This window comes from Balaenoptera physalus (genome assembly GCF_965194825.1).
Source record: "Balaenoptera physalus genome assembly, chromosome: 14".
Taxonomy (NCBI): Eukaryota; Metazoa; Chordata; class Mammalia; order Artiodactyla; family Balaenopteridae; genus Balaenoptera; species Balaenoptera physalus.
In genome coordinates, this window is record NC_138893.1 from 91708837 (window position 1) to 91734045 (window position 25209).

The window sequence follows — 25209 nt, forward strand, 5'->3', positions numbered from 1 at the left end:
AAAGAGAGAGTAAAATAAAAGACTAAAATCTTAATAAAGTCAATAGATGAATACTATTTTCATTTCAGATTTATCTAGTTAGAAAAAAAGTGAGAAAGGGGAAAAAGTCTATTACCAATATAGGAAGTCAACAAAGAGCAAAATCGCATTCACACAAAAAGCTCAAAGGAGACAACTAAACTTTGTTCTAAATAAAACATGGGGTCCTCACAGGCGGGCACATTAGAAAAGACCACTGATCAATTAACTAGAACCAAACACCAGAGCAAGTACGTGAGTTCCCTGGGTATATCTGAATTTCAAAAGTAAAAAGATGTTCTCAAGTTGAACTTAATTCAAAGTTATTTTTGAAGTTTTCATACTTTAGATAATAGCCCACTATGATTGATAAGATGAAACAATGCTTTGAAACACACATTCTTCTCTTCTTTGAAACATACTTTGATAGCACATTGCTGGAAAAGATGCATTTGAAAATCATGGAAACGGTGAAAAGATGACTCACCATTTGATGTCATTTTGTTAGCCTGTGAGGCAGGTCACATTAAGCTCTGTAAGGATCAACTTTTTTTCTCCCATATCTGCCTTGCCTTTGAGCCTAATCTTCTAAGTGCGCTAGGTAGTGCATTTCATTCTTATTCACATCATTCACAGTAATAATTACATTCTACCTTGAGACTCAGAATGTACAAACATTCACATGTACATATAACTGAAACTAAAGTTTTATGCTGGCTATGACTCAGTAAATGGATTGTGTAACCTACTAGTGGATAGCTGACCAACACTTTAGATACCACTGTGATAGGGATATTGCTTGTCCTTTTGAAGTTAAATTTGTTGATTCCCCTATGAATTGCTCAAATTTTCAGTCAATAAATCCATCTGATTTGAGGTGTTATCTGTCTGGAGATTTATTTGGACTTCTATTCAAACAATCTTTACTGTGTCAAATATGACTTTCATATATGACATATTCCAGGCATATAGGAATGAAGGATAAAATGGAAAACAAAATAAACACAGTGCTACTTTCAAGGAGTTTAAGGTTAAAAAAAATAGGAATTTAAAAAGTAACGTCATGAATATAAAATCAAAAAATTAAAATTGCTATAAAGAAAGCCTACAAGATCCAGTGATAAAGAAAACAAAATAACATAAGAGACTTACTTAGATAGAGTGATCAAAGAAGGATTTTCTGTAAAGATGATATCTCTACCAGATCCTGTCTAGACTATTAGGTGCTCCTCAATAATTGGTCTCCTTCTTTTCCATTTTAATGTGGTCTTAATTAGGATGATGGTTCCCCAGCTAAATATTCTATTTCTCAGCTTCCTTGGCATCTAAGTATAACCAAGCGACTAAATTCTAGTCACTGGGATGTGAGCAGAAGCAATTTTTGCCATTTCTGTGTATTGTTCTACTATTGTTATTATTATTGTTATTATTATTGTTACTGTAAGAACACAACATGAGATCTACCTTCTTAACAAAATTTTAAGTGCACAGTACAGTGCAATTGAACATGCACACCATCTTTTTCCCCTGCCAACTAGCTGGAAGATGACACACTCTGGGACTTAGAGTCAGAAATGTAAGTCAAGTGTGAAAATTGCTGAGTTGCCTATCAAACCTGGATCACCAATCTTTGGGCTCTCACATGAAAAATAAATACACTTCCATATTATTAAGCCACAGTATTACAGACTCGCTTTGTTCTGTCCCCAAAATAAAATAGTGCAAGAACTTAAAGATGACAGGAACTAGCCATTTGAAGAGTGGGGTTTATAGGTAGTGGCTGAAGGGGCAAGGGTATTCAAGGCAGAGGGAACAGTGTATACAAAGCCCCCAAGGAAGGGAAGATTTTTCTAGTGTTCCAGAGAAGAGAGGAGGATGGCATGCCTGGAGTATAGTAGATGAATGAAGGATGGAATGATATTGAGTGAGATGGATGAAAGCAAAGCTGACCACAACGGTGTTTTGAATAGGTATGATAACAGTTATCAAGGTATGTCAAGGTGATTGAGAGAACTCCATGATGGCACCTATTAAGAATCTTGAACTGTGCCTGGTATATATTAGGTGCTTGATTCTTATTCTTCCTCTCCCCTTTCTTTGGTTCACTCTGAATCTCCAATCTGCTGCTTCCTCCCTGTTTAAAGACCTAGCAGAGAATTTCTACAGCAGTTCAAACTTTGTCTAAGGACAAGTTTATCTCTGGAATTGATTAAATGATTGACTACCAAAACCACATGGCACAGATACATGTCTTTGTCCCGGATGAAGCTTAGTATTTTGCCTGATTCTACATAAAGGACAGACCCATAGAGATGCTGTAACTTTTATTTGCACTTATTTTCATAAGATGTCACATCATTGCTTCATTGATGATTTAGGATAATTAAGGTCAATGTTCATTTTTGTCTTATTGTTATGAAGTAAAATTAGTTCAACCCCAGTCAGCTCAAACCACAAACAATATAATCCAATTTCCTTTCACTCTCATAACTTATTTTAGCTGTCTTTTATGCTAAACTTGTTAGTAAATCAACTTTAATATCTGCAAGCAAAATGTTCTGCTTTTATTTTAATGTCACTATGTCCAGCTTGAATAGGTCTTTAAAATAATTTGCAGCACATCCTACTGACATGCAGAGATTTTAAAAATTTAATAATAATAAAACAAAATCTGTTTTCATTGATAAAAATTTCCAGCTGTTTTCTCAAAATCTATCAAATGTAATGAAAGAGGTATGAAGGATTTAGACATAAAGATTGCCTAATTAGCTGGAAATATTTGAAATTATACCACTAGGTTTATGGACATGAGGCAAAACAGACTGCTATTTTTAACTAGGATGAAATTCAAGGAGCGCTGTAATTTACCTTCTATTATTTTAGCCAGGGTCATATGAGAACTAACTTCAGGGATCTAATTTATCAGCACTGTAGAAAGATATTTTCACATTTTCTTTTAATATACTAATGAAAATATACAGCAAACCCATTTAGATGCACTAATAACTTCTTTGCGGAGGGGGGGGATGACAAAATAAAAATTATTTAGGCAATTTGGGTGGAACCTGATCCTTAAGTTTAAATAATGAACATTATTCCACTAACCTTAAAGAAAAAACAACACAACTCCCACTTCTCTCTGACAAATCACTCAACTGAGCCACCCACTCTAAAGGTCTAACACAGCTCATAAACTCTATAAATAGGTACAGCAGGAAAAAGCAAAGATGTAGCATTTTGGATGACTGGACCATTGATTAAACCTCAAATTTAACCTCGTCACCTGAAAAAACAATACAGTCCACAATATTCCTCTCTAAAATAACAGCAAAGATATTTTTATGGAAATAACTTCCAGTACTAGCATTCTGCCACCTGGAACCTTCCAAAATGAATCATCTTAAATAACTGTGCTTTCCTAATAAGCTTATATCTAACACATTTGATTTTGAATTTTATGATCTCTCTTAAATAGAATGTGTAGACCAGAATTTACTCTTTACTGATGATTCAAGGCCATCATTTTGAAAAACAATCATCTTGCCCTGTTATGATACAGAGATATTCTCAAAGGCTATTCGGCTTGACCCCACTCTAAGTAGCATTGGATGACCCTGAGTTTTTTTGTTTTTGAGTCATTGTGATTGTCACTGTGATTTCTTTGAGTCTCTTTACTTGCCAACTGGTCCTGTATTGTTTCTCTCAAAAAGAAAGTTTCATGTGGTTTTGAAGTCCTACAAAACACATTTTGAATCCTTGCTCTGTGCCTTAGTAGCAAGAGGACTTCAAACAACATCCTTACTTTTCTGGGTTGAAGTTTTCTCATATGCAAAATAGCATATTATACTCTTAATATGAAAAAATGAGATGAATACTTAGAATAGTTCTTGCTCTATAACTCGCTTTCACATTTTTACACATAGCTTCCATTGAGAACCTTTCAGTAACATGAGGTAACCAATGCTATGTCCCTGAATATTGTTATAATTGCAGCCAAAGGCAAAGAAATGTGTTTTAATTGGTCAAAGTAGTATAACAGCATATACAATTTAATTTTAATTTAATCTCTGAAATACAAGAATATGAGGGTCAGAGAAATTAAAAAGCTTTCTTAAAGTCATACTGCTAATGGCAGAATCTACAGGTACCATGTCCTTCTAACTGAGGCAGATTCTTTAAAACTGACTCCATAGATCTGAGTTCTAGTCCTGGTTCTGCTGTTAACTCTCTGAGTGATCTAGGGTTGGGTGATGAATTTCTCTAGACTTCAATTTACTCATCAGTCATAAATGACAGCTGAATTAGATTAAAGAGCCCTTTTCATATTATCAAGTAATAAAAAGGAATGAAGTACTGACATATGTGACTTTATGTGAAAACATTATGTGAAATGAAAGAGGTCAGTCACACAAAAGGCGGCATATTGTATGATTCCATTTATATTGAAATGTCTAGAAAAGGCAAATCTACAGAGATAGAAAGTAGCTAGTGTTAGGCAGGGGCTGCAGGGAGGGAAGCAATGGGGAGTGACTGCTAATAAGTATGGGATTTCTTTCGGGGAGGACAAAATATTCTAAAATTAGATTGTGGTGATGGTTATAGACTCTCTCTGTGAACATACTAAATACTGCTGAATTGTACACTTAAATGAGTGAATTGTATGGTATGTGAAATTTGTATCAATAAAGTTGTTATTTATAAAAAGAAAAAAAAGGGCCCTTTCCAGCTCTGGCATCCTTTAATTTTACCGTAAGGATCCACATGCTACGGTTCCTAATTTCCATACCAATTTTCTTAATGCCTAGCTTAAGTCAGTGCCACCTGGTGAATTTTAACAATTAAACATGAATAGCACATGCAACACTTCTTTGTTTATTGTCTTCAGATGACATTTGGAAAGAGAATACAGAGGATAGCATCATATTATTCGTCTAGTTATTTATGCTAAGAAAGTTGTGGGTAGGATCATGTGTTACTAAGTGTCTACTTTTGGACCTACTAAGAAGCATAATATCTAAAACAATCAAAATCTAGTACAATTCCATTTGTAAAGGAATAATGAAATTCTAATTAGGCACTTGATGTAACTCTGGAATATTCATATACTATGATTAATGAGAGAATTGATTGGTATGTTTTGTTTGATGATTACCAAGTATGTTTGCCAGAATCTATGTTTATGCATTCCATTTTTTAAAATAGAAGTATTTGAGCAGAAGTATTTATTATGTATTTGAAAATGAAGACACACACATATAGCTATAATTTGTTGGGTTTGTGTCTATCAGGAACGTGATCAACAACTATTTTATACAGGTTCTCCTCAAAAGAAATATGTCACAAAATAAATGGCAATATATTTAATATTTAGCTTTACTCAACTAGGAAAGTAACAAAGACTACCTAGAAACAATCGATATGTTTAAAAAAAAAAAGGAGAAATTCTGTTAGGGGATATGGCGAAGATGGCAGAGTAGGAAGATCATGAGCTCACCTCTTCCCATGGGCACACCAAAATTACAGCTATTTACAAAGCAACTATCTATGAGAGTGACCTGATAACTAACAGAAAAGATGTTCTACAACTAAAGATATAAAGAAGGAACTACAATGAAACGAGTAGGAAGGCTGGAGATGTGGTATAGTCAAGACCCACACCCCCAGGTAGGTGACCCACAAACGGAGTGTAATCACAACTGCAGAGGTTCTCCTCAAAAAGCAAGGGATCCAAGCCCCACATCAAGCTCCCTAGCCTGTGGGTCCTGCACTGGGAAGATGAACCCTCCAGAATACCAGGTTTTGAAGGTCAGCAGGGCTTGTGTACAAGAGAGCTCTTAAAGGGCACTCACAAAATCTTACTTGCTTGGAGTTCAAGACAGAGGCAGTACTTTTAAAGGCACCTGGGTCAGATCCACTTGCTCATCTTGGAGAGCCTCACAGACAGGCAGGAGGCAACTGGAATTCCACCTGGGCATATAGATGCTGGCAAAAACCATTTTGGAGTCCTCCCTCTAGCGTATTAGTGCAAGGGGCTTACCCATCCACCAGAGGGCTGGCACCAGATCCAGGAACTCCACCTTAGAGGGAGCCATGCAGGGACACAGTCCCCCGCCAGCAGGCTGGCACCAGCCCCAACCCCTGCAGGCCCCACAACCAGCCATGCCAGAATCCGACCCTGCCCACTAATAGGCTGGAGCCACGGCACAGCAGCAGGACCTGGAAGCCAACCAGGCCATGGGCTAGCTTGCCTAGCACTGTCACCACAGTGGTCTACCCACCTTAACAGAAGGGCCCTCACAGCCTACAAAGAGGGCAGCCCTAGAGCATACGGTGCTGATGACCAGAGGGGGCTATGCTACTGGGCCCCATAAGCTATCTCCAAAATGATGCCACTTCTCCAAGATCAGGAAACATAACAAACTTACCTAAAACACAGAAATAAACACAGAGAATTAGGCAAAATGAAGAGACAGGAATATGTTCCAAATGAGGGAACAAGACAAAACCCCAAAGAAGAACTAAGGGAAGTGGAGACCAACAATCTACCTGATAAAGAGTTCAAGGTAATGATCATAAAGATGCTCAACAAACTTGAGAAAAGAATGGATGAACACAGGGAGAAGTTAACAAAGAGTTAGAAAATATAAAAAAGAACCAAAGAGAGCTGAAAAATACAATAACTGAAATAAAAAAATATATGGAATCAACAGTAGATTAGATGATACAGAGGAATAGATCAGTGAACTGAAAGAGTAGTGGAAATCACCCAAGCTAAACAGAAAAAAGCACTTTAAAAAATGATAGCAGTGTAAGAGACCTCTGGGACAACATCAAGCATACTAATATTCACATTATAGGGGTCCCAGAAGGAGAAGAGAGAGAGAGAAAGGCAAAGAACTTATTTGAAAAAAATAATAGCTGTAAAATTCCCTAACCTGGGAAAGGAAACAGACATCCAGATCCAGGAAGCACAGAGAATCCCAAACAAGATGAACTCCAACAGGTCCACCCCAAGACACATTGTAATTAAATGGCAAAAATTAAAGATAAGGAAAAAATCTTAAAACCAGCAAGGGAAAAGCAACTAGTTATGTACAAGGGAACTCCCATAAGCCTATCAGCTGACTTTTCAGCAGAAACTTTGCAGGCCAGAAGGGAGTGGCATAATATATTCAGAATGATAATAAGAAAAAACCTACGGCCAAGAATACTCTACACAACAAGGTTATCATTCAGATTTGAAGGAGAGATAAAGAGTCTTACAAAGTAGTAAAAACTAAAAGAGTTCAACACCACTAATGCAACTTTACAAGAAATGTTAAAAGCACTTCTCTAAGTGGAAAAGACAAGACCACAACTAGAAATGTGAAACTTATGAAAGGAAAAATCACACTGGTAAAGGCAAACATACAGTAAAGGTAATAGCTCAACCACTTATAAAGCTAGTAGGAAGATTAAAAGACGAAAGTAGTAAAATCATCTATATTCATAATAAGTAATTAAGGAATACACACAATAAAAAGATGTAAGACATGATGTCAAAAACATTCAACATGTGGGGGAGTAAAAATGCAGAATTGTTAGAATGCATTCAAACTTAAGAGGTCATCAACCTAAAAATAATCATATATATACTGCTATATATAAACTTCATGGTAACCACAAACCAAAAATCAATAATAAATAGACAAAAAAGAGAAAGGAATCCAAATATAACACTAAAGAAAGTCATCAAATCACAAGGGAAGAGAGTAAAATAAGAAGAAAGGAACAAAAAGAATTATAAAAACAACCAAAGAAGAATTAAGAAAATGGCAGTAAGTACATACCTACCAATAATTACTTTAAATGTAAATAGATTAATGCTCCAATCAAAAGACACAGAGTGGCTGAATGGATTAAAAAACAAGACCCATATATATGCTACCTACAAGAGACTCACATCAGATCTAAAGACACACACAGACTCAAATTGAGAGGATAGAAAAAGTTACTCCAAGTGAATGGAAACAAAAAGAAAGCTGAGGTAGCAACAGTTATGTCAGACAAATAGACTTTAAAACAAAGACTGGAGTCAGAAACAAAGAAGGACATTCATAATGATTAAGGGATCAATCCATCAAGAAGATATAACAATTGTAAATATACATGCACCCAACATAGGACCACCTCAATACATAAAGCAAATAATAACAGACATAAAGGAAGAAATTGACAGTAACACAATAATAGTGGGGGACTTTAACACCCCGCTTACGTCAATGGACAGATCATCTAGACAGAAAATCAATAGGAAAACACTAGCCTTAAATGACACATTAGATCAAATAAACTTAATAGATATATATAGAACATTCCATCCAAAAACAGCAGAATACACATTCTTTTCAAGTGCATGTGAAACATTCTCCAGGATAGATCACATGCTAGGCCACAAAACAAGTCTCAATCATTTAAGAAGACTGAAGTCATATCAAGGATCTTTTCTGACAACAATGGTATGAGACTAGAAAGCAACTATAAGAAAAAAAACTGCAAAAAACACAAACACAAGGAGGCTAAACAACATGCTATTAAACAACCAATGGGTCACTGAAGAAATCAAAGAGGAAATTTAAAAATACCTAGGGACAAATGAAAAGGGAAACACAATGGTACAAAATCTAAGGGATGCAGCCAAAGCAGTTCCAAGAGGCAAGTTTATAGTGATACAAACCTACCTCAGGAAATGAGAAAAATCTCAAGCAACAATCTAACCTCACACCAAAAGTAACTAGAAAAAAAAGAACAAACAAAACTCAAAGTTAGTACAAGGAAAGAAACCATAAAGATCAAAGCAGAAATAAATGAAATAGAGACTGAAAAAAACAATAGAAAAGATCCATGAAACTAAGAGCTGGTTCTTTGAAAAGATAAACAAAATTGATAAACCCTTAGCCAGACTCAACAAGGAAAAAAGAGAGGAAGCTCAAGTAAATAAATTCATAAGGGAAAGAAGACAAGTTACAACTGACACCACAGAAATGCAAATGATCATAAGAGGTTACTATGAACAATGATAAAACAATAAGATGGACAATCTAGAAGAAATGGATACGTTCCTAGAAACACACAATCTCCCAAGACTGAATCAGGAAGAAATAGAAAATATAAATAAACTGATTACGAGTCATGAAGTTGAATCAGTAATTTTAAAAAAACTCTCAACAAACAGAAGTCCGGGACCAGATGGCTTAACAGTTGAGTTTTACCAAACACTTAAAGAATTTATCCCTGGGATGCAAGAATGGCTCAACATATGCAAATCAATAAATGTTATACACCACATTAATATTGATACAATGAAAGATAAAAATCATATGATAAAAACTCCTAGAAAAAAACATAGGCAGTATGTTCTTTGGTATCAGTCTTAGCAATAATTTTTTTGACACGTCCCCTCAGGCAAGGGAAACAAAAGCAAAAACAAACAAATGGGACTACGTCAAACTAAAAAACTTTGCACAGCAAAAGAAACTATGAACAAATGAAAAGGCCGCCTACTGAATGGGACAAAACAGTTGCAAATGATATATCCAATAAGGAGTTAATATCTAAAATATACAAAGAATTCATACAACTCAACATCAAAAATAAAACAAACTTTATTAAAAAATGGGCAGAGGCCCTGAATAGACTTTTTTCCAAAGAAGACATACAGATGGTCAACAGACACATGAAAAGATGCTCATCATCACTAATCCTCAGGGAAATGCAAATCAAAACCACAATGAGACATCACTTCACAACTGTCAGAATGGCTGTCATAAAATAGTCAACAAATAATAAGTGTTGGTGAGGATGTGGAGAAAAGGGAACCCTAGTATACTGTTGGTGGGAATGTACATTGGTACAGCCACTATGGAATAGTAGGGATGTTCCTCAAAAAATTAAAAATAGAATTACCATATGATCCAGCAATTCCACTTCTGCATATATTGATATATCCAAAGAAGTGAAAACACTAATTCAAAAAGATATATGGATCCCAACGTTCATGGCATCATTATTTATTATAGCCAAGATATGGAAGCAACCTAGGTGTCCATCAACAGATGAATGGATAAAGGAATTGTGGTATATATACAGTAGAATATTAATCAGCCATAAAAAAAGAATAAAATTTGTCATTTGCAACAACACGGATGGACCTTGAGGATATTCTGCTTAGCGAAATAAGTCAGACAGAGAAAGATAAATACTGTATTTTTCTCTTATATATGCAATCTAAAAAATAAAACAAACAAACAAACAAGCATAACAAAAGAGAAACAGATTCACAGATACAGAAAACAAATGGGTGGTTGCCAGAGGGGAGGAAAGTGGGGGGATGAGTGAAGTAGGTTAAGGAGATTAAGAGGTAAAAACTTCTAGCTATAAAATAAATAAGTTGTGGGGATGTAATGTACAGCATAGGGAATATGGTCAATAATATTTTAATAAGTTTTTATGGTAACTAGAATTATCATGATGATCATTTTGCAATATATAAAAATGTCAAGTTGCTATGTCATACACCTGAAACTACTATAATATTGTAAGTCAATAAAAAATTAAAAAATAAAGAAATTCTATTAAGCATGAAGTTGCAAGTTTATCTACATTGTCACCTGTTTGAAAACATTCCCGTGGGTAGTAGAAAATCAGTCACTATATTACTTCCCTCTTTTTGAAGTTATGCTTTTATAACTTTACTAGAGAGAGACAAGAAAGACAGTGGTCCACTTGTCTTTCTTGGACAATTAATTTGATTCTATTTATGTAGTTTTGTGTTTAGTCATTTTAATTGATGTTAGAGGATACCTAATTTATAGAAGAAAGTTTCTGGAGTTGTTTTGAATTATAAATGACCAATGTAAAGAAAATTCTTTTTTTATTGAATTTAAGAATCTAATAATTGGGATCCATTTTTCAAAATATTACTTCAACATCAACAAACATAAATTAAGAGACATGGGTCAGAATGGCTTTACCTGGGTTTGAATCCCAGTTATACCACTTATGTACCAACTGGCATGAGTAAAGTTACTCATATTTCATGTGCCTCTGTTTTTCCATCTACAAAATGAGGATAATAATAATACCTACCTATAGAATTGTTGAGGGGATTAAATACAAAAATGTGCATAGCAAGATTTTAAAAGTACCTTGAATGTTATAATAGTAAATAAATGTAAATTGTAGTTGTTGTTATTGAGGTCTTTTGTTTGCATAACCTTGTTCTCTAGTTAAAACAAGCAATACAGCATAATGGTTAAGAGTATATTCCCTCCATCTAAATTTCTTAGGTTGAAATCTTAACTTGGCCACTTACTGGTTATGTGAAGTTGGTGAAATTCTTACCCACTCTCTATCTCAATTTCCCCATCATCCAAATGTGAATAGTAGTAATAGCATTTAGTGTCTAGTGCTATTGTAAGGATCAAATGGTTTGTATTTCGTATATAGTAAACTTTCAGTAGGATTAGCTAGTATAATAAATATTATTCTTTGTGATTGCATAAGCAAAGTATATAGATATTTGTTTATGAAATTTGTGGATTTTGCTAGAGTTTTGATATAAAAAATTATGTCCTGTTACCCTCTTAAATGCCATGCCAGCTGTCACGATTTCCTGCTTGAAAAATATGGGCACTGCATTTCTAGTTATGGTCCACTGGGAAATAGAAGCTATCTTACAGTCACAATGTAATTGCCCAGGCAGCAATGCTCACACTAGAACTCTCTGAGAAAAAAACCCATTGACAAGCCTGCTGGACCTCCTTCGCCTGAGGAAAAGCAAGTTTGTCACTGAAATGCCAAAAGGATGTCATTCTTTTCACTGTAAGTTTGTAATGGCCCCAACTTCACTTCTCAGGGCTACTAACACCAACTTTTTAAAATCCCCTTGTAACAGAAAATTTACCAAAGCTCTGGTGAAAAAAATGACTGAAAGGTTAACTCTGTATCTCTAAGAGGAGGCTGTCTTTTCATTAGGCTGAGGAGAAACTGTAGCTCAAGTGCAGTGCTTAGCTAATCGTCTGACATAGGGCACATTTGACCGATAACAGGCCACAGGGTAACATGCCCCCAGGTCCAGAAAGAGAGAGATTAATGGACAGAATTTGAGGCTCTTATTTCTTGACAAACATGAGAGCTACTGATGAATCTCAAGGTCTCATGTAGGTTTCGGGAGTGAGTTTGTTGTGAAGATAAAAATGTATTTGCTGCCTCTGGAGAAGATAGCAATAAATTAACTAATTAACCTTCTTTTACCTCTAATTCTGACTGAAGGCAAATTTAATGAGCACAATTAGATTTGGGGGATGCCAGGAATTTTCTCAGAGGATTGTTTGAGATTTCTTCCAGCTAAGAACAATGTTCACTGTGCCTTCTTGACCTCACCTGCTGCTGTGGAAGGTTAGTTGTAACTGAAGGCATTTGACCTTTCTCTTGACCATACAGAGCTCTTAACCTGCTTAGCTGATCCACATTTAGAGAGCACTGCCTGATCTGAGCATTTTCTGAGACTAGCACTTGGCATCAGGTTTCCTACACCATCATCCCAGGGTCCAGAGCAAAAGTAGTGGGCCTGATTTTATCTAATCCATGCACACCCTTTGCATCTGTCTGCATCTTTCTGAGCACACAATTGGAATGTAAAGTCTTAAAACAAGATTAAAAAATTAAATTCATTCTGCTAATGTTTATTGAGCTCCTTTTGTGTGCAAAGCACTTTATACAATAGAAACCAAAATACAGTGCTTGCTGTAGAGTAAATCAGGAGTAAGACGAAAATCTTTCAGGGAGAAGTTATAATTATTTGCAGTCCTCACACTGGTTGTTAAGAAATGGCTGCCTAAGTACCAGAGAGGCTCAGAGAACATGTGCAAGCTGCTTCAACATCAAATCCTGGTTCCACCACTTATTACACATCATGTGACCATGAAGAAGCTATTTAACCTTTCTGATCCCCAGCTTCATTGCCTTAAGTCTGAGGAAAACATTATATTCTAACTCACAGGGTAACTATGAGAATTGATTGCAATAATTAATGAAAAGCACTTAGCACACATTATTATTATTGTCAGTGTTACTGTTACCTGACCAAAAGCAAGGCATATCTGACTGTTCTCAGTACCCAGCATGGATCAACCACATAACCCTAGTGTGTTTTAGCTTTCTCATCAGTCTGATGGGCTAAGGCCATTCACCAACTCTTTATCTCTCAATTTCTGTTTCTCACCATTGTCATAACATTGGGATTTTGAAAAACCTGACCAGTATTTAAAATGAAAAGTGCTGTTTGCATAGTTTCCTTAGGATGGAAACCGAGCAAATTAACTAAATTCATATCACTGAGTACCCTAAGACACCTGCTTGTCAAACCATCCCTGATGACTTGAGAGACAGAGGTAAGATCATTACTTAGAGGAACTTGGAATGTGTTTTTCATTAACCTGCTCATTACATTTGATTAGCAAATAGGCATTGCGTTTCCCCATTATTAATGGTTGGTGGAGGACATGTGGCACCTCTGAAAGCTGCCTTTTACTATATACTGTTAACATTGCTCAGAGGGTGATGAGAAGGAAAGCGAGCAGTAACATGCAGTTAACAGTCTACCCAGGCTTTGAACCTAAACATATACAAAGAGCCATTTAGCTTTCATCAAATTTGAATGAAGTCAAGTCCCTTGTATGTACAGAAACCACACATCCCAGATTGTCCATAACATTCTTGATTTCAAATATTCTGTCCCATTGTTCCCATGAGGTCATTCATATTTGTCAGACAACAGAATTGACTTTCAGTTCAGAAAATATGGGAACTCTATTTCTATACAGCCTAATACACACAGAGCAACAGTCTGTCCTGTTTCATCTGCAGCCTTGAACACCAGTAATGTTCATTCACTGCTGTACAGCTGATGTCAAAAAAAATATCCACAAAGATTGAAATTTTAAGGCCTGGCCAAGCATGGATATAGCAATGGAGCAGAAACCTTTGTCGCTGTGACCTTTGGAATATGTTAAATGCATTTTCCAAAAGCTTTCTAAAGTATCTAGTGAGAGAGAAAATCAAAAAATGCAAGCTCTATGCAAGGGCTTCTGTGAAGTGGTCATCTGGGGTTCTTTTCTTGTGAACTGACTGGAGGGGAGAAGGTGACCCTTTGACTTGCTGTCAGTAGCCAGGGTTTCAAGCCTGTGTCTTCTCATGGGCAGTGATGACACCAAAAACCTGTTCAGATGTAGCACTTTGAGTTGTTAACCTCCGGATGACTCATCGGAGAGCTATTTCTTTAAGCTACCTAAAGGGACAGCTAGTCATTTTCTGAGGCAGTGGGGAATCTTGCCAAAACCTCAGCCATGACTGCATTCTGTGCACACTGACTCCAAAGACCTTGGTTCATCAAACATCAAATCAATGACAGCCATTACTCCGAGCTGAGGAAATATATTTGCTCTTAAAGACAGAAAGCTGCCTGTCATTTGAACAGATGTTGTATGCCAAGTTACAAACTATTTGGATATGGAAGAAATGTCATCATATCCTAAAGTAAGTGATTTTTGCAACTGTGATTAGGCTTCTCTGACCCACCAGTCCTTGACTTCAGGTGATCACTAATGCCCATGTCTGTTCCAAACAGCACTACTCATTCACAGAAAAATGAAGCTGTTCAGTTTCATCAACTCTTTTTCTCCATTTTTGGGAGACAGTAGGAAAAAAGACCCAATTTAGAATGATAAGACATATGTTTCTGAGTGTGTTGTTAGAGCATATTTTAATATCTTTAAAAGTGGGACATCATTGCTTAAGAAGTTACCTAAAAATGGAATAAGAAGTTTAGTGTTCAGGAGACTTCTGTCTGCTGAGAAAATGAGGAATTGGTGGTATTTGTGATAGAAATTTTTAAAAATTGTGTACTAAGAAGTTTGATTTTTTAAGTGATTCAAATGCTAAGGAAGCTTAAAAGAAAATCTGTGAAGATTTTTAAAGTTTAATCAAGATATTTCTAGCTTTGTTTTACATAATCCCCAATGGGACTAATTGAAAAGCTATATATCCATTTTCCTATTTTGGGGATTGGAGCAAAGAGGAAAGTCAGAATTTGTGTTAACTTGGTGGAAATTATTTGTGGAATACACAAAGGAAGAACGTCAAAGAGCCGGTTAGAATTTCTGTGCAGACTACTAGCTAAACCGTAAGCAAGTTGTTAAATCCGTTAAAAAATTTGTCTGCTTTATTTTACTCAATCTACAGCTCCCAGATCATTCATTTAGGGATTAATAATGTGGCTCACCTGCTGGAGCTGGTGGATTTTTTTTTTTTTTTCCATGTCCCAGGCAATTTGACAAAGTCTGTTTCTAATCTGTTAGAATGTGAAAAGAGCCTTCCTAGACCAGTAACTAGGCTTCCATTCCATTTACTACTGGTCCTATTTTGACCCTGAAGTTGAGTTCCCACAATCAGACTCCTGTTTCCTTTTTTCTGTGCCTAAAGTTATGACTTGGTTCCTGATCTGGACCCTTGTTTTTCTAAGTTAGAATTCAGTCCTGCGTTTAAAAATATAGTGGGTTCACTTATGGACCAAAAAAGATATGCCTAAGTCCTAACCACTTCCATACCTATGAATGTGAATTCATTTGGGATTAGTGTCTTTGTAGATGTATAATTAAGGATCTCAAGATGAGACAATTCTGGATTTAGGGTGGGCCCTAAATCCAATGACTGGTGTCCTTGTTATAGAAAGGGGCAGAAGATTTGAGAGACACAGGAGAAACACAGCAAGAAAAACAATGTGAAGATAGAGGCAGAGACTGGAATGATGCACCTACAAGCCAAGGAATGTGAAGGACTTCCAGTGCCATCAGAAGCTAGGAGAGAGTCATGGAGCAGGTTTTTCCTCATAGCCTCCAAAAGCAACCAATCCTACTGACACCTTCATTTCAGACTTCTGGCCTCCAGAACCCTGAACAATTAAATTTCTATTGTTGTAAGCCACCATGTTTGTAGTAATCTGTTATGGAAGCCCTAGAAAATTAATATAACCAATCACAAGGAACACTTAAGTTTTCCCATGAACTCTTCACTTTGTAATTGGGACATGGTACCTTATACCAGGAGCTGCCTAATAATAATCACAGTGTACATGTGTCTCTTCATATTTTCTGCTCATACACTTGGCCTGCTTACCTCCACTACACCTAACTGCTAGCCCATTCTGGGCCTCATTGACATCAATATACCCTCTGGGCATCATGTTCTGACAGACAGCCAAGATTCCTACTGGGCCTGTTGCCCAGTGGCTCAGTCCCACCGGGGAGATAGTTTGGCCTCAAGGAAGAAAAACAGAACCTAATTATTATATCTGAAATAAAGAATATGGTTGGCTTACTTTATGACACTTTTCCATCCCCAGTCTGGCCAGTCATGACCAGGAGGATGAAATCAAATGAATGACTGCTCATTCAGCAGGATCCATGGGAGCAAAAATTTCAGAAGGAAGTGTGGGGAAAGAAAAGAAATTATTAACAGAGGAAATAATTGGCATCTCTACTACCTTCTCCCTGGTAAGTGTGTTGGTGCCTGACTGACTCATCTTTTCACTGATCAAATTCTCATTAGGAAAATAACCTCTAAACTAGTCCTGAAATATGTCATTTGTTTGATGGGAAAAGATGACTTCCCTTTGCTAATTTCCCCTGTGTCATGGACTTTACAATCTAGAGGAAATTACATTCATTATATATGTAATCACAGGTTTAATTTCAAAATGGAAAGTTCAGAGTCTGATGGAGGCAAATACAGGACAAATTTAACTTAGATCAGAACGTGCCAAACCCAGAGGAAAGAAAGAGTATAACATACCTGAAGAAGAGAAAGAAGACCAATATTTCTGGTCTAACTTAGTAATGGGGCTAAATAATCCCTAGAGTAAAGATTATACTAGATCTGTCCTTATGGAACTCAAAATAAGCCTGGAAAGGATCAAACTGGACCACAAGTAACCTAACCACCTAACAGAACAGAATCTAGACACACAACAACATAAAATTCACAATGTATAGCACCCAATCAAAAAATGCAAAGATGTTGGAAAATATGACACATAAACCAGGAGAAAAATTAGTAGAAACAGACTCAAAAATAATGAAGATAATGGAATTGGCAGGCAAGAATGTGAAACAGCTATTATAAAAATGTCCAAGTATTTAAGGAAAAAATGTGAACAGAGTGAGGAAGAAATGGAAGATATTTCTAGAACCAAACAGAATATCTAGAGAAATGAAAACACTGGTGGATGAAAGGAGACTAGTATGGAAGGACCACTGAGCACATGGGGAAGAGTTGTGCTGCATTTGGCTAGAGAGTTATACAGGTAACTTCTGGAAGAACTTGAAAACCATGGTATGGTTTGGAACTTAGCTCTAAAGTTTTGGGGAAGCCATGAATATTAAGAAAAATAAGGGGGCATGGTGGGGGACTGCTACTGTGGTGAGTTGAAAATGCAGTTCTTTTTAAATTGGTTTTTCACCAGCCCTAGATAGAAAAGAAAATGGAGCTCTTTCTGCTTCTTTTTTTTTTTTTTTAAGATTTATTTTTAATGTGGACCATATTTTAAAGTCTTTATTGAATTTGTTACAATATTGCTTCTGTTTTATGTTTTGGTTTTTTGGCCCCGGGGCATGTGGGATCTTAGCTACCCGACCAGGGATCAAACGCGCAACCCCTGCATTGGAAGGCGAAGTCTTAACCACTGGACCTCCAGGGAAGTCCCTGCTTCATATTTTTAAATCAATAAACTGGTTCCATGTAGGAGTCTGAACTCTAAAAGAGTTCATTGACAACTGGCACTTCCACAGTACCCTGGAGTGGGAACTAGGAGGCACTCTCATAGTTGACATTCATTCAATATTTATTCAGTGTCTGGTATGAGCCATGCATTATTCTTGAACTGGAATAGAACTGTGAACAAAAATGTCTAAGGACTCTATCTTCATGGAGGTTATACTCATAACAGAAAAGAGGATGTTCACAGCTATTTTCTTAGTAAGAATTGGCTCAATAGAAGATAACATTTCTAGGGCTTCCCTGGTGGCGCAGTGGTTGAGAGTCTGCCTGCTAATGCAGGGGACACGGGTTCGAGCCTGGTCTGGGAGGATCCCACATGCCACGGAGCAACTAGGCACGTGAGCCACAACTACTGAGCCTGCGCATCTGGAGCCTGTGCTCCGCAACGAGAGACCGCGATAGTGAGAGGCCCGCACACCGCGATGAAGAGTGGCCCCCGCTTGCCACAGCTAGAGAAAGCCCTCGCACAGAAACGAATACCCAACACAGCCAAAAATAAATAAATTAATAAATTAAAAAAAAAAAAAACTTAAAAAAAAAAAAAAGAAGATAACATTTCTAGCCCAGGGTACAGCAGCTTGTAGAGCCTATGAAGTGATGGAGCATCATTTATTTTCTTAAATATTTAGAAAACTGGTTGGTTGCATGTCAATGGAATTTTAAAGCTTTGAAATTAGTGTTACTACCTGAACTTGATAAACCATAAAACCATGTCAAAGTCACAGTTCAAGTGGTTCAGTTTTTTTAAATGAACACAAAGATCAGATACATTTCAGTTTTATTCAAGCCAATTAAATTTTATCCCCCTAAAATGAAGTATCATTTTCAGCGGATCTTTGCTTTGCTTAGGCTTTTAGCAAACAGATAGTCCCTTTTGTTTGAAGGTATTGATTTTGATAATATTAAGTGACTGCAAGTATATTGTCAATAGCTTATGGTGAGAGAGGTGAATAGAAGTTTAAAATCTGTATATTTCATTTGTAGATTTCTTGAATAAGACAAATCAAGATTAGATACAAGTTTAACTATAAGATTTTTCTGAAAGAAACCATTTTGAAAACTTGCTTGCCTGTGAATCTTTTGTTTTAAAAGCATCTTTGTTTAGAGTCTAATCTGATCAATCTCAATAAAGAGTGGGCAAGTTATCCAAATTACTTAAATTCTTTCCAAACCCTTCAAATTCGTGACAGCATCTTGGAAGGGGAAGACTTATCCAACTCTTAATTATTCAGGCTAATGGTGACCGGCAGTGTTCAAAATGTGATGAGGCACTCAGGCCAAGTTCAATGTCAGGATGGTGTCAAATGCCAGATGTCGTGACTAAGAATATCTCTGGGATAAAGACAGGAGCTGAGGCACCACTGGCCATCATGAGTGAGCCACTTTCTTATTCCCTAGGCAGTCACTGATTGTTCTCTGTTGGTTAAAAAAAAGAATGATCTTTGAAATAAAAGCTTCTGTTTTATTTTAAGCCTCTTTTCTTAGAAAACTCCAAAGCTCCTATGATATTTTTGCTCTAAACTTCGTCTACCAGGGAACCTCAAAATGTTTGAGAATTTAAATTAAAAAAAGGTGTTTGAGTTGATGACCTGTGAGCCATCAAGGGATAAACTAATATAATAATTGGAATAGACCCATTGTATTGCTCTATTCACTTTTAATCCTAATTTACTCTAATGTTGCTGCTTAATCTAACCAATTCATGGTGGGAAAAATATCTAGAGATCCATGAAGCTTCAGAGCTTGATAAATAAATTGAGGCACAAAAGGTGCACTGCTAGAAACATGGGTAAAAGAACCCACATTTTATCTTTGGAATGCTCCACATATTCCACCAAAGAAACCCTAAGAGAGGGCAGGTAGACTGGTGGTATTATCACATAATCAGCTACAGTCTTAATATTCAACGTTTGCCCACAAACAGCATCTGTCATTGCCTGGGAGCTTATTAGAAATGCAGAACCTCAGGCCACGATCCAGATCTACTCAATCAGAATCTGCAATTTAACAAGATCCCTAGGTGATTCTTTGCACACTGCAATTGGTGAAGCACTGATCTACTTCATATCTCTCAAGCCTGGATGCTCTCAACCTGAGGAGAGTTAAAAAAAATACCAAGGCAAGGTTCCTACTCTAGAGATTCCAGCTTAATGGATCAAATACATCACTAGGTTTTTTAACTTCTGTAACTGGGTAGATGACATTTCCAGTCACCACATAGAAAATAAAGGAGAAAAAAATGCTATGTGAAGAGTTTGATTTTCACATGTTAGTTTATGATGCTTATGGAACATATACAAAAAGCTATGGTACATGAATAAATGGATAGACATATAGATGAATGAATGGAATTATTGATATGAAAATGTTCAGTAATGAACTACACAGTTTCAGTAAACAGCTATGGAGGTCTGTAATGTAAGAGAGATGTCTAGAATATAGACATACAGATATGTAGAAGTTTTGGAATCACTGAATGTAGAGGTGATAATGAATGCATGGGAATAGATAAGAATGTGACTAGAATGAGAAAAGTAAAGATCAAGAATAGAATCTCTTGCATCATCAACTTTTAAAAAGTAGGTAGGCCAAGTAAACTGAGCTCACTAATGAGATTAAATTAGCACATCTAGAAAGAAGAGAAATCAGGAGAAAAGGGAAACACATATACCAAGGTAAGAGTTTCAAAAGAACAGATAGTGTCAAATACTGCAGGACATCAGAAACACAGGAATTCAACAGAATCCACTGGCTTTACCATCTAAGAATTAATATATAAACTTGGCAAGACAGTGAATGGGTTGAAAACCAGATTGTAATTCACTGAGGAATGAATGGAATATGAGGGAGTGGAAATACATAGTTTCTATTTCTCTTTTAAAAAGGTAGCAGTAAATGGGAACTTTTAAATATGGTGGTAGCTAGAAGAAAGTGTAGGATTTAAAACCCTAAGCTCCATTTAGGGACTCCACAAACTTTCAGAGGCTTGAGAGTTGGATCCACTAATTGCACTGTTTCTAGAGTAAACACACGTCCCTCATAACATATGTATTTTTCATTATAAATGTTTATGTTTCTAGTATATTGTTGGGGAACAAAATTGCCTATTTAAACATGTTAGATGTTGCTTTTATGTAGACACAGCTATCATGATGTTCCATACCAGAGATTAGCGCCATACTGTGGCCCCACATTTTTCAGTTCCTCTTAAATTAGGTTGGCCAATTAAATATTTAGATGAAAAGAAACATGATACTCAGATACCTCTATATAAACACTGTGGTTTGGTCATAACTTTTTACTACTTACATCTGTGGGATTGGAAAACTACTATTTTGGTACAGCCTTCTCTATTGTAGGAGAAAAAATAGAAAATGAAAGGCAATAGGATATTGCTTTAAAATCAATAATTTAAAATAGTTATGTCTAATTAGTGAGCTGGATTTGTATATAAATTTTATTTTTATTAATTAGTTTTACAGCAGTCACCTGATTTTAAATGGTACAAGAATCCAATAAGATAGATAGAAGAGGTATTATCACCAAATTTTAAGAGTTTGGAAACTGAAGAGAAGGATGACAAGGCCTAGAACACAGGTAAAAACTTCAATACTAAAAAGTCACTCCTTCCTTACTTTTAAAATAGGATCAAACATACGTGCCCTTTTAAACTCAGAATTGGTACAGTGTTCAATAAAATAATGTATATTAATGCACTATAAACTCTAAAATATTATATGAATTTAAGTCCAAGAATTCTGAGTCATATTTTCAGCACCTAAATCAGTGCCTGACAAGCACCTAAAAAAAGTTCTTGGGAATTAAATACAAAATACATAGCTCTGAAGAAAGTGCCCTGTAATATTTTGTAATGGTGGCCATTACAAAGGATCAGAGATATGTCCTAATCATTCCCTAGATTTCCCTCAACAGTCTGTTATCCCTTCTTTTTTATTTTCAATATGAATAACTGAGTTAGGGTAACTCAGTTCTCAGTTGCCTAGGCAAAGCCTCTTCCTAGATTAGGTTGGTTGCGACAACCTTGCCTGGAAAAGACCTTTCAGTTTCTGAAAGGAAAACACCCTCACCTGCATATGGGATTAGGACACTTTCCTGGATAGTTTTTTTTGGGTCAAGGAGTTGAATTGTGTTCAGATCCAAGTTTAGGTCTTACTCTCCAATATTACACCAGATTCTCTTCCAATGAAGTAGAAACTATCCATTGGAAAAAACATATTGAGATGCTACTATGTTACCCCTTTTTTCTGAGAGCCAGGAGACTGAGAACACTTATCCTCCATCAGCCTCCTGAGTCCCAAACCACTGAAATGGTTCTAGAAGATTTGGCTTCATGGGCAAAAGACCTATGAGCCACCACCGAAGGTTATTATCCTAGAGTCCACCTTCTCATTGACTACTCTAAAAATCATACCCAATTTTCATTTAAAATCTTAAAATGAAGTAATTCTACTAGGTCTCACCTGTCATCAAAAATTACTACCATCTGTATTTGCTTCCTTCTCTATTCTGCTAATCTACTTCTTCCCAAACTTATCAAAATGCGTGTGTGTGTGTGTGTGTGTGTGTGTGTGTGTGTGTGAGAGAGAGAGAGAGAGAGAGATACAGTGTTTAAGAGCTTTAACTTTACAGTCAGATATAACTGGATTTGAATCCAGCCTCTATTACTAACTGTGACCTTGGGAAGGTTATTTAACCTCTCTGAGTCTCAGTTTCCCCATCTGAAAAACAAAAGCAATGACATTGACTTCTTGATATTTTGGTGATGATTAAATGACACAGTGCATATAGATCACATAGCACTATTCCCAAAATATACAGCCTCAGAGTCCTTTTATACATGCCTTGTGGGTATGTATCAACCTCCCCACAAACACTCCTTATACCACAGTTTTTGCTCTTCTGGAGGCTATCAATTTTTTTTTAAATTTATTTTTTATATACAGCAGGTTCTTACTAGTTATCCATTTTATACATATTAGTGCATATATGTCAATCCCAATCTCCCAATTCATCACACCACCACCACCACCCCCTGTCACTTTCCCACCTCGGTGTCCATACATTTGCTCTCTACACCTGTGTCTCAATTTCTGCCCTGCAAACTGGTTCATCTGTACCATTTTTCTAGGTTCCACATTTATGCATTAATATATGATATTTGTTTTTCTCTTTCTGACTTACTTCACTCTGTATGACAGTCTTTAGATCCATCCACGTCTCTACAAATGACGCAGTTTTGTTCCTTTTTATGGCTGAGTAATAGTCCATTGTATATATGTACCACAACTTCTTTATCCATTTGTCTGTCAATGGGCATTTAGGTTGCTTCCATGACCTGGCTATTGTAAATAGTGCTGCAATGAACACTGGGGTTCATGTGTCTTTTTGAACTATGGTATTCTCTGGGTATATGCCCAGTAGTGGGATTGCTGGGTCATATGGTAATTCTATTTTTAGTTTTTTAAGGAACCTCCATACTGTTTTCCATAGTGGCTGTATCAATTTACATTCCCACCAACAGTGCAAGAGGGTTCCCTTTTCTCCACACCCTCTCCAGCATTTGTTGTTTGTAGATTTTCTGATAATGCCCATTCTAACTGGTATGAGGTGATACCTCACAGTAGTTTTGATTTGCATTTCTCTAATAATTAGTGATGTTGAGCATCTTTTCATGTGCTTCTTGGCCATCTGTATGTCATCTTTGGAGAAATGTCTATTTAGGTCTTCTGCCCATTTTTGAATTGGGTTGTTTGTTTTCTTAATACTGAGCTACATGAGCTGTTTATATATTTTGGAGATTAATCCTTTGTCTGTTGATTCATTTACAAATGTTTTCTTCCATTCTGAGGGTTGTCTTTTTGTCTTGTTTGCAGTTTCCTTTGCTTTGCAAAAGCTTTGAAGTTTCATTACGCCTCATTTGTTTATTTTTGTTTTTATTTCCATTACTCTAGGAGGTGGATCAAAGAAGATCTTGCTGTGATTTATGTCAAAGAGTGTTCTTCCTATGTTTTCCTCTAAGAGTTTTATAGTGTCCAGTCTTACATTTAGGTCTCTAATCCATTTTGAGTTTATTTCTGTGTATGGTGTTAGGGAGTGTTCTAATTTCATTCTTTTACATGTAGCTGTCCAGTTTTCCCAGCACAACTTATTGAAGAGGCTGTCTTTTCTCCAATGTATATCCTTGCCTCCTTTGTCATAGATTAGTTGACCATAGGTGCATGGGTTTATCTCTGGGCTTTCTATCCTGTTCCATTGATCTATATTTCTGTTTTTATGCCAGTACCATACTGTCTTGATTACTGTAGCTTTGTAGTATAGTCTGAAGTCAGGGAGTCAGATTCCTCCAGCTCTGTTTTTTTCCCTCAAGACTGCTTTGGCTATTCGAGGTCTATTTTGCCTCCATACAAATTTTAAGATTTTTTGTTACAGTTCTGTGAAAAGTGTCATTGATAGTTTGATAGGGATTGCATTGAATCTGTAGATTGCTTTGGGTAATAGAGTCATTTTCAAAATATTGATTCTTCCAATCCAAGAACATGGTATATCTCTCCATCTGTTGGTATCATCTTTAATTTCTTTCATAAGTCTCTTATAGTTTTCTGCATACAGGTCTTTTGTCTCCCTAGGTAGGTTTATTCCTAGGTATTTTATTCTTTTTGTTGCAGTGGTAAATGGGAGTGTTTCCTTAATTTCCCTTTCAGATTTTTCATCATTAGTGTATAGGAATGCAAGAGATTTCTGTGCATTAATTTTGTATCCTGCAACTTTCCCAAATTCATTGATTAGCTCTAGTAGTTTTCTGGTGGCATCTTTAGGATTCTCTATGTATAATATCATGTCATCTGCAAACAGTGACAGTTTTACTTCTTCTTTTCCAATTTGTATTTCTTTTTCTTCTCTGATTGCCGTGGCTAGGACTTCCAAAACTATGTTGAATAATAGTGATGAGAGTGGACATCCTTGTCTTGTTCCTGATCTTAGAGGAAATGCTTTCAGTTTTTCACCATTGAAAATGATGTTTGCTGTGGGTTTTTCATATATGGCCTTTATAATGTTGAGGTAGGTTCCCTCTATGCCCACCTTCTGGAGAGTTTTTATCACAAATGGTGTTGAATTTTGTCAAAAGCTTTTTCTGCATCTATTGAGATGATCATATAGTTTTCCTTCTCCAGTTTGTTAATATGGAGTATCACAGTGATTGATTTGTGTGTATTGAAGAATCCTTGCATCCCTGGGATAAATCCGAATTGATCATGGTGTATGATCCTTTTGATGTGTTGTTGGATTCTGTTTGCT

General features: G+C 36.3%; 1 long non-coding RNA gene across 1 annotated transcript; it reads right to left on the reverse strand.

Annotated features, from left to right (window-relative positions):
- Positions 1-24314, reverse strand: LOC309642756. The gene is made up of 2 exons (XR_014253361.1): positions 10260-24314; positions 1-10223 (listed from the first exon to the last, which is right to left on the reverse strand). It is a non-coding gene; the product is annotated as an uncharacterized lncRNA (long non-coding RNA).
- Between the last annotated feature and the right edge of the window lie 895 nt (positions 24315-25209).